The 15,999-nt window shown below is 40.9% G+C and overlaps 1 protein-coding gene across 1 annotated transcript in view; it reads left to right on the top strand.

Annotated features, from left to right (window-relative positions):
* LOC149768243 (DNA oxidative demethylase ALKBH2-like) overlaps positions 1-14,352 on the top strand; it is a 39,785-nt gene extending 25,433 nt beyond the window's left edge. The window contains exon 5 of the mRNA XM_089928787.1: positions 5,110-14,352. The gene's annotated coding sequence lies outside the window, so the exon portion shown is untranslated. The remainder of the gene's footprint in view (positions 1-5,109) is intronic.
* The last annotated feature ends 1,647 nt before the right edge of the window (positions 14,353-15,999 follow it).

The following is a 15,999-nucleotide window of genomic DNA, read 5'->3' as shown; positions in this document are numbered from 1 at the left end:
TCTCCCGAGGCTCGGCCCTCGGATGCCAGGCTAACCCGATGATCATCCCGGGAGCAGACTAGCCTGAAGCCCCGACCGGTCGCCTCGGCTTGCGCCAGCCTTGGCCGACCAACGAGCGGAATCTCCCGAGGCTCGGCCCTCGGATGCCAGGCTAACCCGATGATCATCCCGGGAGCAGACTAGCCTGAAGCCCCGACCGGTCGCCTCGGCTTGCGCCAGCCTTGGCCGACCAACGAGCGGAATCTCCCGAGGCTCGGCCCTCGGATGCCTGGCCTAGCGCCGGAAGAATTTCCTGAGGCCTAACCCTCGGATGCCTGGCCTAGCGCCGGAAGAATTTCCTGAGGCCTAACCCTCGCATGCCTGGCCTAGCGCCGGAAGAATTTCCTGAGGCCTAACCCTCGCATGCCTCGCCTAGTGCCGGAAGAATTTCCTGAGGCCTAACCCTCGGATGCCTGGCCTAGCGCCGGAAGAATTTCCTGAGGCCTAACCCTCGGATGCCTGGCCTAGCGCCGGAAGAATTTTCTGAGGCCTAATCCTCGGATGCCTGGCCTAGTGCCGGAAGAATTTCCTGAGGCCTAACCCTCGGATGCCTGGCCTAGTACCGGACGAATTTTCTGAGGCCTAACCCTCGGATGCCTGGCCTAGTGCCGAAGGATCGCTCGCGCCCCAAAGGCGAATCGACGCCATTAAGGAAGGATGTCCGCCGAAATCCGCAGACTGCCAGATCAGCGACAACCGCTATACGCCATAAAGGAGGCGGGGAGCTCGAAGTGCGCGCGCCTTTCCGAGGGATGGCGGCAATCTCGAAGCATCACTCCCTTCACCCGTTCCCCTCCTGGTTCCAGGCTCGGAAGTGGGGGGCTACTGTTACGGGGGAATTTTGCCACCATGCCCCACGTGACCGGCACGCGCGCCCAGGAAGACTACGGCAGTCCCTTGATCCAGCAATCCGACCCCGAGTCGGATATCTTCGGCTCCGCAGCCCGACCCCGAGTCGGCTGCCCCTTGATCCAGCAATCCGACCCCGAGTCGGATATCTTCGGCTCCGCAGCCCGACCCCGAGTCGGCTGCCCCCTGATCCAGTCATCCGACCCCGAGTCGGCAATCTCCCGACAACGACAGGCTGTTTCCCTGAGGCACGCCGCGGCCCCCTGCTCCACTACTCCCTGCAACGGTCGCATCCGGCGCTGCTCCACGATCCCCTGTAACAGCCGTACAAAGCGGAGCCCCACTACGCCCTGTCATGGCCGTACCCAGCGCTGCCCCACGACGCCCTGTAACGGCCATGCCAGTGGCAACTCCATCGTGCCACACGATGACCAACCCCCCAGAAAGACCCCCCAGCCTGGTATATATGCGGCTGGGGGGGAGAAGGGGGAGGTAAGCAAAGGTTTTCCAGAGTATTCTCTTACCTGCTGCTGCTATCTCTCCTTCTCCTTCAATCTGCTCTGACTTGATCGTCGGAGGGCCCCCACTACCCCAGTGGTGGTGCGAGGCTTGCTTGCAGGTTTCCCGGTGGAAGGTGGAGCGCAATCAACCCAACTCCAAGGGAACCCCGTTCACACCGCTGTGCCAATCGTTCTCGGTTTGGACCACTAGCAACACTATCGAACTTGATGAAAACGATGAGGATCCGATCACATATATGGATGCAATGCAGAGGTATGACTCTGATAAATAGCTTGGAGCCATGCAATCCGAAATGGAATCCATGAAGGTCAATGATGTTTGGACATTAGTTGACCCACCCGAAGGAATTAAATCCATAGGGTGTAAGTAGATATTCAAAAGGAAACGGGGCGCAGACGGAAAGGTAGAGACCTATAAAGCCCGTTTGGTTGCCAAGGGTTATCGTCAATGTTATGTTATTGACTATGACGAGACGTTTTCTCCTGTGGCAATGCTTAAGTCCATTCAGATTGTGCTTGCGATAGCAGCACATTTAGACTATGAAATCTGGCAAATGGATGTAAAGACCGCATTTCTAAATGGAGATTTAGAAGAGGAAGTGTATATGATACAACCTGAAGGTTTTACATCTGCAGATGAGTCTAAAGTGTGCAAGCTTCAAAAATCCATTTATGGATTAAAGCAAGCTTCACGGAGTTGGAATATACGTTTTGATAAGGTAATCAAAACATATGGCTTCATTAAGAATGAAGAGGAACCTTGCATTTATAAATGGGCAAATGGTTCAGTTATTATATTCCTTTTTTTGTATGTGGATGACATTCTTTTAATCGGGAATGACATTCCTGCATTACAAGGAATAAAGGTTTGGCTATCATCTCAATTTGCCATGAAGGATTTGGGAGAAGCATCTTACATCCTAGGGATGAAGATCTATAGAGATAGATCTTGAAGATTGCTCTGATTATCCCAATCCACATACATTGATACTATACTGAAGAGGTTCAGTATGATTAATTCCAAGAAAGGCTATCTTCCGATGGGCCATGGAATTAACCTCTCTAAAAGGGATTGTCCGACAACCCCTCAAGAAAGAGAGAGTATGGATAGAATTCCATATGCTTCGGCAGTGGGATCTATAATGTATGCCATGACATGTACTAGACCAGACGTGGCATACTCACTAGGAGTAGTAAGCAGATACCAGTCTGATCCAGGTAGCAACCACTGGAAGGTTGTAAAAACCATCCTTAAGTATTTGAGAAATACTAAAGATCAGTGGCTTGTCTATGGTGATTCTGACTTAAAACTTGAGGGATATACTGATTCAAGTTTTCAGTCAGATCAAGATGATAGCAAGAGCGTGTCAGGATATATCTTCACTCTTAAGGGTGGGGCCATCTGCTGGAAGAGTTCTAAGCAGCATACAGTGGCAGATTCTACATGTGAAGCAGAATATATCGCAGCATCTGATGCCGCCAAGGAAGCTGTATGGTTGCGGAAGTTCATCACCGAGCTTGGAGTGACACCCTCCATTGATGGTCCAGTGCCTGTATTTTGTGACAATACTGGGGCCATAGCTCAAGCAAGAGAACCCAAAGCACATCAGCGGACCAAGCATATTCTACGTCGCTACCACCTGGTTCGAGATATCATCGATCGAGGTGATATTGATCTTCAGAAGATTGACACAAAAGAAAATCTGGCTGACCCATTTACCAAGGTCCTCGGCATCAAAGAGTTCGACGAACACAAGTCGAAGATGGGTATTAGATACTGTGCCGATTGGCATTAGGCTAAGTGGGAGTTGTTGGAATTTGTATCCTAAATATCAATCGTCAGCATATTGATGATTGAATTTTGTAAATAAATTGACAAATTAATAAAGTGTTATTTGGCATTATTCATCATTTCATCTTCAAATGAACTCTTATATGATGAAGTCCTTAGGACTTATGTTATGATAAAGGAGGATTTATCTTTGAGTCCTTAAACTTGTTTGCGACGAAATGATATGTTGTTACTAGGACGACAACATTATCGAGATTAGGTCGTTGTGTGATATATACGTTGGTTGTCCTCTTAACCAAGGAGTGTGGAGACACTGGTATGCCACACAAGTGAAGTGTAGAAGTACATTTCACTAAACGTGACCAATTCCGGAATGCTCTACTGTCGAGAGATGTTCCGAGTGGATATGGGTATAAGTTTGGCCCTCTGACCTGAGACCGCAACCTGTGACTAGCAAGCAACTCACTGTACTTTGGTACCGGACTACCTGAATTTCTAATTCAGTGACGAAAGGTCACTGGGTGCAGTCAAGTACTTGCATAGTCAGTTGTGAGTCAAGATGGAATTGACCCCTCCTGAAAATAGGAGATAATGTCTTGTGATTAATTTAGCAAAACCTTGGCCAGGGTAATCCTAGTGAGGAGTCACGGGATATCTAAAGTTAATCACATAATGGATGTACTAATTATAGGGTTGACAGTGAGCTCTAAGTCATTCTGGCATTAGGAGTCAAAGGGATTGAATTATACAGTAACCATAGTTCAGGGTTCCAGAATATTTGCTTCGCATATATTCGACCTATCCGGACGTCGGGTACCATTGCTAGATGGTCACATCGATTAGTGTTGAAAATTGTTCCTATACTACCGGCTTAGGTTAGAACCTATGAGGTCACACGCATAGAAGATTTCTGATTGATCAAGAAAGCTGATGAATGATTAAGAATCATTCAGGGGTAATTTGGTCAATTTGATTGGCAAATTATCTTATAAAATAATTAAAGTAATTATTGAAGGATTAATTAGTAATTAAATTACTAATAAACTCAATTTGATTGAGTAATTGTGCTAAGGATGAGCCAAATTGAATTGGATTCAAGTTTGGGCTCAATCAGAGTTTTGACCTGATTGGATTAGGTCAGAACCAAAAAGGACTTAAGCTGATCAAATTAATTTTAAATTAATTTGTTCTTAATTGTGGATTGACCTAATTGAATTAGGTCCAACACAAAGTAATAATTCAATTTGATTGAGTTTGCATGAGCCAAAATTGAATTGGATTCAATTTGAGCTCAATCAGGGTCTGACCTGATTAGATTGGGTTCAACCAAATTGCTTTGTTTTAATTCGGGTTTGACCAAATTTGATTAGGTGCAACCCAAGAGGATTAGGCTCAGATGATGTGGCAATTATTGGTGACATGGAATTGGATTTCATGAATTTTAAATAAACCAAAATTATTGCATGGCACATGGACCCATTGCTTGACACATGGCGACATTGTTTGTTATTTGAATTTAAATTCAAACATTAAGCAATGTGTTAAATGATTTTAATCACTCAAACCATCAGCCAAGGTGGCGTCTGAGTTTTTGAATGGATTAAATTCGAATTTCAAGAGGTGATTTCGAAATTATGAAGTGTTTTACCTTGCCGCATGGATTTCAAATTCCTTCCCTCTTGCACATGTGTTTAAAATTTGAATTTAAATCAGATTTGGTTGAGATCTGATTTGGGTTGTTCCTATTCCTTTGCATGTGCCAACTAAAAGAGGTTTTCTGAAAATAAATTTCGAATTTTGAATGAAAATTTGGAGGCCATTAAAAGGGATCAAACATGGGCACCAAAAACACATCCATTGCAGCCTTCTTCCTCACCCGCCTCCTCCTCCTCTTCTTCTCCATTTTAGATAGGATTTTCAGGATGAATATCTAGAAGATTCAAGATCAGATCTGAGTCCTCTACTTCCCTTACAAACCTCATCTCTATCTGCTTCAAGACGATTGATCAAGAGTTGATTGAATCCCGGCGGGCAGATTTCAGCTTTCAAGTGTTCTGCAGCTGCTAGCACTGTTGCGGAAGAAGATCCTTCAGGACTTCGCATGTACTTCTCGTAGAGGCCATTCGTGTGCGTGGCTGCGAAGTCAAGAATCAGATTCACAACTTTCATCCATCATAAAAGGTATTAATCTAGCATTAATCATTTATTATGGTGTCAAGGTCTAGGTCCAATTCTCCGAGGTTTTACCCTCTTTTGGGGCTCCTTACGGAGATATCTCCAGAATCCATTCGATGGATATTCGGAGATTAATTGGAATAGAGTTCTTAAGTTTCAGATCTGATAGTTAATCATGCATAAAAGTTTTAGCATAATTGTTTAAACGATTCCGGCATAATCCTATATGTTCTTAAGGTGCTGATTTCTAGATTTGATCTTGTAAGCATGCATGAATTAAATTGTTTGATTCGGTTTTTCCGCTGCGTTTTAAAACTTAAAAAGAACTACGTATGGCTTGATCCCCCTTATGAAGGGGTACGTAGGCAACCCGATCAGGTTCAGCCATGGTTTTCAAAAAAAAAAAAATTCAGCATGCTAAACACCGAAGAACCTAGGATTCACTTTCAAGATCCTATGTGATTTATAAGACTGAGTTCGTAAGACCTCGGCCGGGGCAGATTGCACAGTGGAGAAAGAGTTCTCTGCTTTCGAACTTAAGTTGAATAAATCTTGACATATGACAGACGAAGGGGTTTGACGAGTTATCCATGACCTCCATCTTGTAGGATCCACGATAGAAGGACTGTATCAAATGATAACTCCACCTAGAGGTTCATAATTCTATTCTGCTGGGTAGCCACTACAAGTTGCTAGGTGTCACTGGTGGATGGTGGGACTCATAGGATTATCTTGATGATCGCTAAACCCTAATGAGTAGAGTTGGAATCGTTCCGACCCATTGAAAGGAGTTTTCAATGATATTGTGATAGAGATCACAATATATCTCACTACCAGTCAGAGTAGAACCTATGGGGTCACACATACTAGAGGCATTGACCGATCCAATGGTTGAATCGTGATTAGGAATCACAAGTAATCAATTCGATTGATAATAAGCTGAGGAAGGAACAAAGGGAATTAATTAATTGGACTTAAAACAAGGGTCCTACTTGGAGTAGGATTCCTAGAGTCCTAATTGGATTAGGACTAGGATTCCTACATGGACTAGGATTCCTACTTGGACTGGGAATCCTATTTGGAGTAGGACTAGGATTCCTACTTAGAGTAGGATTCCTATAATCCTAATTAGATTCGGAGTTTTGAATTAAATTTGGATTCCTACTTGGAGTAGGATTCCTAGAGTCCTAATCGGATTAGGACTTCGAATTCAAATTAGAGTCCTAATTAGATTAGGACTAGAATTAAACAAGTCCTAATTGGATTAGAATTTCTTAAGTCCTAATTAATTATTAATCTAATGAATCAACATGACTCCTAATTGGGTTAGGATTGAAGAGTTCAATTGAGTCATGGTTCATTCAAGTTCTAATTGGATTAGGACTAGCATAGATTGAACCCGATTGATTCATGATTTGGTTAATCCTAATTAGATTAGGACTAAACCATGAGAAGGGCACCTAATCCTCCTTGGAGAAGGATTAGGTTAACCAAGTAAGAGGGGCATGAGCCCCTCTCCTCCTGATTGGTGCGGCATGAAGAGAGGGGGCTGACGCCCCCTCTTAGGGAACTAATCAAGAGCTCCTAAATGTTAGGAGCTCCAGATATCTTTAAAAAGGGGAGGTGGGCGGCAGCTAGGGCATGCAATTGAAGCCCTCTCCCCTCCAAGCCGTGGCCTCCCTCTCCTCTCCTCTTGTTTCAGCCGCAAGCAAGGTGATACAAGGAAGAAAGCTAGGCGGCCTCCTCCCTCCTCCTTTGCTTCATCCAACGCAAGGGAAAGTAAAAGGCTGCAGGGGCTTCGTTCCTCTTCCTCTTCTTCATCCTTCTTCTTCCTCCTCTCAAGTACATTCAAGAGTTGAAAGAAAGAGAGGAGATCAGCCATCAAAAGTTATCTCTGCAAGGGAGCTAGCACCCCGGGGAGATAGAGAGCTTGGATTGGTTCCTGCTTCGTGTGGATACCCGTAGAGGCCGGGCACTTGAACGGCTTCAAGCGAACCTTCATCCAAAAACCACGATCATCAGTTTGCGGTGATCATCTACCCGCACAAGGTGAAGATCTGATCTTCTAATATTTTTAAAAAGTAATTAATCCTTATCTATCTATGAACGGTTTTAAACAACGTTCATGCGATGAACGGTTGATCCCGCGCATGCCTCTTCCGCTGCATCTGAAATTTTTGAAATTTTTCTACGGCATGGGCGGGTTCCTAACAACTATTACTTCAGCATCTCCACACTGTAGACTCATGTCTCGTCTATCCATAAGGAAAGCAATGTGTGCACTGATCTCATCGGATCGTTCACCGTCCTCATGATGATCCATCATTCAGGAGCATTTAGAAATTAATCACCGATGATACATGGCTCAAATTCTCAACTCTTGAGAATATGCATCATCATCTTATTAATTCCTTAGACGATTCATAGACACATAAACAATATGAATAAAAAGATGCCTTTTATTTATTCAATAATAATAAAGTCAAGTACAAAACTATGTTTCAGAATTAATAATGTGTCAGCCATATTGGCTTCTAGGGCATATATCTAACAATCTCTCACTTGCACTAAAGCCAATCAGTCATATATCTAAGTTCCATCTTCTCAAGGTGGGCTTCAGTTCTTTGCTGACTTAGCTGCTTAGTGAACGAATTTGCCACGTTGTCCGCGGAGTCTACTCTCTACACCTCGACATATTTCTTCTCAATATAGTCGCGTATGAGGTGAAAGCGCCATTCTATATGCTTGAACTTCTGATGAGACATTGGCTCCTTAGCAAGAGCTATGGCGCCATTATTATCGCAATAGGGTATTATGGCATTTGATGACATTATATCCAATTCCACAATGAATTTCTTAAACCAGAAGCTTTCCTTAGCAGCTTCAGAGGCAGCGATATATTCAGCTTCCATAGTAGAATCAGCAATGATCGGTTGTTTAGAACTTTTCCAATTCATCGTACCTCCATTGCACAAAAATATATATCTAGATGTAGATTTTCTATCATCGATATCAGTCATAAAGTCTGAATATGTGTATCCTTCTACCTTTAACTCTGATGCTCCTCCAAAAACCAAGAACAAATCTTTAGTTATTCTCAAATACTTAAGAATGTTCTTCACAGCTGTCCAGTGCTCTTCATCTGGATTCGACTGATATCTGCTAGTGACACCCACAGCAAGAGCTATATCAGGTCATGTACATAGCATGGCATACATGAGGCTCCCTATTGCCGAAGCATAAGGGATCTTGCTCATGCGTTGAATCTCTTCAGAAGTGTTGGGGCACATCTTCTTGGAGAGATGAATCCCATGCCTAATGGGTAATAGATCCTTCTTAGAGTTTTCTATGCTGAACCTCTTCAGCACCTCCTCTATGTACATCTTCTGTGATAGGCCAAGCATCCTCTTAGATCTATCTCTATAGACCTTAATTCCCAAAATATAGGATGCTTCCCCAAGGTCTTTCATGAAGAACTCTTTTGACAACCAAACCTTGACGGAGGTTAGCATGGAAATATCATTTCCAATCAGGAGAATGTCATCCACGTATAGTACGAGAAACACGACAGCACTCCCACTAACCTTTTTGTAAACACACGGTTCCTTTTCGTTCTTGATGAAATCAAACGTTTTGATTGCATCATTGAAATGAGTGTTCCAACTCTGAGATGTTTACTTTAGCCCATAAATGGACCTTTGCAGCTTGCAGACCTTGTGATCTCCATCACTAGAAGTGAAACCTAAAGGCTGCTCCATATAGATATCTTCATCAAGATATTCATTTAGAAAAGCAGTTTTCACATCCATCTGCCAAATTTCATAATCATGAAATGCTGCAATGGCAAGCAATATTCGGATGGATTTCAGCATGGCTACGGTGAAAAGGTCTCCTGATAGTCAATGCCTTCGCGCTGACTATACCCTTTCGCCACTAGCCTTGCCTTATAGGTCTATACTTTTCCATCCAAATCTATCTTTCTTTTGTAGATCCATTTGCATCCAATAGGTACAATACCTTCTGGTGGATCTACTAAGCTCCAGACTTGGTTGGAATACATGAAGTCTAACTCTGACTTTATAGCTTCCAGCCATTTCTCGGAATCGATATCTAATATCGCCTCGTTGTAGATTTTGGGATCCTGTATGTGTTCCCTATCTCCCATAAGGAATATTTTCTTGGTATCCTCTATAAGCATACCTAAGTATCTATCAGAAGGATGAGAAATCCTACTAGATCTGTGAGATGGAGGAGGTACAACATGTACTAGCTTTGTTTGAATGGGTTCTATAGGATCCATGACTCATTGCTTTTCAAAGACTTTCTCTTCAAGCTCAATTTTTCTCCCACTGCCTCTCTCAAGGATAAACTATTTTTTCAAGAAGATGACATGTCGGCTCACAAACACATTGTGATCCTCTGAGACATAAAAATTATATCCTAATGACTCTTTAGGATACCCTATAAATTGAGCACTTATGGTCCTAGCCTCTAACTTGTCCGTCTGTAGACGCTTGACATGGGCCAGACATCCCCAAATCTTAAGATGACCAAGACTTGGTTTCTTACCATGCCATATCTAGTACGGTGTGGTAGGAACGGATTTAGAGGGAACTCTATTCAGTAGAAAAATTGTGGTAAGTAAGGCATCTTCCCAAAGAAACATAGGTAAATCAGTAAAGCTCATCATGGACCGGACCATATCTAATAGAGTTCGATTCCTCCTTTCTGACATCCCGTTGAGTTGAGGTGTACCTGGAGGAGTCCATTGTGAGACTATGTCATTCTCTTTAAGATAGTCTCAAAATTCTCTATTCTCCTCCTCGATCTGATCGAAGAGCCTTAAGGGGTTTCCCAGTTTATTTTTCTACTTCATTTCTGAACTCTTTGAACTTTTCAAAAGACTCAGATTTGTGTCTCATAAGATGCATATATTCATATCAAGAATAGTCATCGGTAAAGATAATGAAGTACGAATAACGGTCCCTGGCAAGCACATCAAATGGGCCACACACGTCAGTGTATACCAGGGTAAGTATTTTAGTGGTCCTATCCCCATGTCCCATAAAGGGCAATCTAGCCATTTTTTTTTGAAGACAGGACTGGCAAACTAGATATGACTCGAAAGTCAATGAGCCGAAAAGCCCATTTTTTTCCATTTTGTTCATTCTGTCTTCTTCAATATGGCCAAGCCTGAGGTGCCACAAATACTTCTGGTTTATTTCATCTATGGATCTCTTGGATCCTTTGGCACTCACTTCTTGCTCAAACATATTTACTGATACATCCATATGCAAATAATAGAGACTGTCAATCATAAAACCTCGTGCGACTATTTTATTTCTGAAATAAATAGAACAGCAGTCTTTGTCAAATGTAAAAACATGACCATCCTGTGCTAGACATGAAATAGAAATCAAATTTCTGCAAGCAGCAGGTACATAATAACAGTCTCTAAGTAATAAACTAAAACCAGACGGTAGTCGCAGAGGATAGGTGCCCACAGCCACAGCAGCAACTTTTGCCCCGTTGCCAACCCAAAGGGAATTGTATCCTAAATGTCAATCATCAGCATATTGATGATTGAATTTTGTAAATGAATTGATAAATTAATAAAGTGTTATTTGGCATTATTCATCATTTCATCTTCAAATGAACACTTATATGATGAAGTCCTTAGGACTTATGTTATGATAAAGGAGGATTTATCTTTGAGTCCTTAAACTTGTTCGCAACCGAATGATATGTTGTTACTAGGACGACAACATTATCGAGATTAGGTTGTTGTATGACATATACGTTGGTTGTCCTCTTAACCAAGGAGTGTGGAGATACTGGTATACCACACAGGTGAAGTGTAGGAGTACATTTCACCGAACGTGACCAATTCCGGAATGCTCTACTGTCGAGAGATGTTCCGAGTAGATATGGGTATAAGTTTGGCCCTCTGACTTGAGACCGCAACCTGTGACTAGCAAGCAACTCACTGTACTTTGATACCGGACTATCTGAATTTCTAATTTAGTGACGGAAGGTTACTGGGTGCAGTCAAGTACTTGCGTAGTCAGTTGTGAGTCAAGATGGAATTGACCCCTCCTAGAAATAGGAGATAATGTCTTGTGATTAATTTAGCAAAACCTTGGCCAGGGTAATCCCAGTGAGGAGTCACGGGATATCTAAAGTTAATCACATAATGGATGTACTAATTATAGGGTTGACAGTGAGCTCTAAGTCATCCTGGCATTAGGAGTCAAAGGGATTGCATTATACAGTAACCATAATCCAGGGTTTCAGAATATTTGCTTCATATATATTCGGCCTATCTGGACGTCGGGTACCATTGCTAGATGGTCACATTGATTAGTATAGAAAGATGTTCCTATACTACCGGCTTAGGTTCGAACCTATGAGGTCACACGCATAGAAATTTCTAGGTTGATCAAATGGCTGATTGATGATTAAGAATCATTCAGGAATAATTTGGTCAATTCGATTGACAAATTATCCTAAGCAAAAGTTGCATTAAAATAATTATTGAATTATTGAAGCATTAATTAGCAATTAGATTGCTAATAAACTCAATTTGATTGAGTAATTGGGCTTAGGTTGAGCCAAATTGAATAGGATTCAATTTGGGCTGCATTAGGGTTTGACCTAATTGGATTGGGTTCAACCCAAGTAGATTGAGCTTGACCAAATTGATGAAACTTGACCCAATTAGATTGGGCTTGATCCAAATCAATTAGAAGACCTTATTTGATGAGGATTATGAGTCCAAATAATCAGAATTGGATAAGGAGAAGAATTCCTAAATTTTAGGAACCCATCCTTATCTTCTTGGAGAAGAATGATATCTTGATTTATTCCCAATATTTTCCATGCCTTTCCTCCTTATTTTTGGCCAAAAATTGGCATGAGATGAGAGGAGACGTGGGGCTATATTTCCTATAAAAATGGCACCTTAAATCTTCCTAGAAAGATTTAGATGAATTTCCTAATTTGTAGGGATTGCATGGTGCATGAAATAGGGTGGTCTGCGGCTGAACTTTAGATGCATGAACTCCTATCTTTTAGATATCCAAAATGCACAAAATTTGGATATGTTTATCTCCTCTTAGCTGTCAAACCACTAGAATTTTTTGGGGATTTTATCGGCTAAATTAGGTGTGAGGTGTGGGGTGGTCTTTTGGTTATAAATGACCCCCATGCCTTGGGTTCAAAATATATAATATTTAGAAGTTTCAAAAAATTCTTAAAAAAATTCTCTGAGGGCCTCCATCCCTTCTTCTCCTTCTTCCTCACGTCCATCCTCCATATCCTTGAAGAACAATCAAAGGTTGAGTGTTTAGAAGGAGACAGCTTCAGCCATTGCAACATTCCTACGCGAGCGAGCACTCCCGCAGAAGACGATCTACCTAGGGCTTCGCATATACTTCTCATAGAGGCCATTCGTATGCGTGGCTGCGAAGTCAAGGATCAGATCCACAAGTTTCTTCTATCATAAAAGGTATTAATCCCACATCAATATTTTATTTTGGAGTCAGGATTTAGGTCTGATTCCCCGAGGTTTTACCCTCCTTTGGGGCTCCTCCCGGAGTTATCTCCAGAATCCATTCGATGGATATTCAGAGATTAATCAGAAAAGAGTGTTTACCTTTTAGATCTAATAGTTAATCATGCATGAAAGTTTTAGCATAATTGTTTAAACGATTCCGGTATAATCCTATGTGTTCTTAAGGTGCTGATTTCTAGATTTGATCTTGTAAGCATGCATCAATTAAATTGTTTGATTCGATTTTTCCGCTGCATTTTAAAACTTAAAAAGAACTATGTATGGCTTGATCCCCCTTTTGAAGGGGTACGTAGGCAACCCAATCAGGTTCAGCCATGGTTTTAAAAAAAAAAATTCAGCATGCTTAATACTGAAGAACCTAAGATTCACTTTCAGTGGTATCAGAGCCAGGTTCGTATTTAAACATTTATGTTTAATTTTTGTAATTAAATCTAAAATCATGAATATGTTTAGATTAGATCTAAAGTATTTTTTATGATTGATTTAATTGCTGATTATGCATGAGTAACTAGATCTGAAATTTTGGATGCATATGATGCATGTTTGTGTTAGAATTAGTAACATGAATAAATCTGAAATCATAATATTGTCTAGATTAGATCTAAATAAAGTTTATGATTCATATGATCTCTGATTTTAATGAACAAATCAGATCTGAAAATAAAAGTAAAAAAATAAATACATAAGATGTATGTTGTTTGAATTAATTCATGTTATTATGTATATGTGATGCATGACATAAAACATAATGACTTAAACATGAATTAAATCTGATTACATGTGATTAATTACAAAAACTCAGATCTGAAAATATGTTTTAAGAACTGAAAGATTGTAATTAATATGTAATTAAAAAGAAATATGCAATGATCAAAACTTTCATAAGTCTAAACTTAATTGAGAATTAAGTGTTATGAAATAGAATTGTAACTCAATTAATTGACATTGCATAATTTTTTGGGCATATGGGTTAGTTTGAATCAAGTTCCTAGGATTGGGTTAGACCTAAGGTTAGAATCATACATGGACAAATAGAATTAATTGATCAAATCTAATTAAGTAGTAACTAGATTAGGTCAAAAAAATTCCAGGTCAATTTACAATAGTTGTAGATGGATCAAGTCCATGTCTTTGATTAGACCAAGATGGAACTTGATTTAGGCTCAGAGGTGTAGCCCAAGTCATTTGAGTAATCAAATCGAAATTGATTAACCAGTCGGTGTCTAAGGTAAGTTTGACAGTTTTGACCGGTAGTTTTTAATTAGGAGCTACTCGCACTGATTCGTCTTTGTCGAGTTAATGACATATCCCTTCCACCGATCTCACTTACCTGGCCGACATGGTCAATCACATTTTGATTGGATTACTTAATGATTCGAGTTAGCCCATGCCTATAAGAAAAATCAGTTTGACTGATTTAGGTGCCTCCTTAACCGGTTTCAGTCTAATCTGATTTGGTGAAGTCAGTGGAAGAAATTAGACTAACCGGATCTTCTCATCTATCCTAATTATAAAATTCTCTAAAATTATTAGGTCCTTAAAATAAAATAGTTATGGTGATAACTAGGTCATAGCCTCCCATTAAGTTTGGTGATAATGGGTCCAATATTTTGATAATTATTGAAGGCGCTACACGCCTGGTACTTATCAAGCATTGAAATTGTCACTCAATGTATGATGAGTTAAGTGTACCTTCAATAGGCGGTCAGATGAGCCAAGCCACACTCGGGCTTGGTCGTCTATTAGTTGATTAGACTTAACCCTATCATTTAATGGTTGGACCTGACTAGGATATTCAGTGGAGGTGCCACACGCCTGCCGAAAAACCTAGGGCAAAATCATCACTAGAAGTTGCTTTGTGAAGCAATTGGTTAAGAACCTACCAATAGGTGCATATGGGTTAGCTGAGCCACACTCGGGCCTATATGCGATCTATTGGGTTCTAGTGCCCACTAAAGAATTAAGAGTAATTTTTCGAATTGGAGGTAGAGGCTACCAATTTGTATAAAATAGTGGAAGTACCTTTAGACTAAAGTCCAAGTCTAATGTGTTTAGTCAATTCATATACTAATAGCCAAATTTTCTTTTATACAGAAATGGCCACTAATTTGTCCTTCGCTCATTATTGGATAATGACAAGTTGACTGGTCCCAACTTCAATAATTGGTATAGAAAACTAAAAGTTGTGCTATTTTCAGCGCACGTATGAAGGATGGGGCTTCGGTGACCGATCATGTATTGTACATGATTGAGTTAATTGAGCTCCTAGGCACTTTTGGATCTCTCCTACATGATCAATTGGGAAAGGATGCTATACTGAATTCTCATCCTGGTTCGTACCGCTCATTTCTTACCAACTTTCGTATGACAAAACTGGTAGTAAATTATCACCAATTGTTGGGTTTACTACAAACTTTTGAGAAGGATCACCAACTCCTAAAAGGGTCGGTGAATTTAGTGGGAGGTTCGTCCAGAGGTCGTGATACCTTTAAAAAAGGAAAAAAGAAAAATAAAATCTAAAAGAAATAGGTGCACCATGCTCAGCCTAGTCAGAAAAAGAATAAAAAGGCTGATCAGAGCTAGGCAGAGTGCTTCTTCTGTAAGAAGCAAGGACATTGGAAGAGGAACTGTCCCCTTTACATTGCATCCCTCAATCCGAACCGCCTAAAAAAAGTGGGCAATCAGTTGCCAATCAAGGTACTTATATGATAACACCTTGCAATTTTTCTATTTATGATAATTCGACCTGGGTATTGGATACTGGTAGTCCTTTTAATATTTGCAATTCGTTGCAAGGGCTACAAGTTAGTGAGAGGTTTGAAGAAGGAGAAAGGTTCCTAAATGTTGGAGATAGAAGATCAGTTCCAGTTCTAGCTTTAGGAATTCTTAAACTTGAATTCAGCTCTCATGTAAATGTCCTTAGTGATTATCACTATTGTCCAAGTTTTTTATTGAATGTCATTTCTGTAGGCCTTTTGGCCAAAAATGGTTATGAAATATCAATAAAAAAGGATCATTGCAATATCATTTGGAATGGTGCTTCTGTAATG

The sequence above is a fragment of the Phoenix dactylifera genome, chromosome 2 (assembly GCF_051530095.1).
Source record: "Phoenix dactylifera cultivar Ajwa chromosome 2, Ajwa_hap1_PhDact_Kaust_v1.1, whole genome shotgun sequence".
Lineage (NCBI taxonomy): Eukaryota > Viridiplantae > Streptophyta > Magnoliopsida > Arecales > Arecaceae > Phoenix > Phoenix dactylifera.
This window is presented reverse-complemented; position numbering and strand designations above follow the sequence as displayed.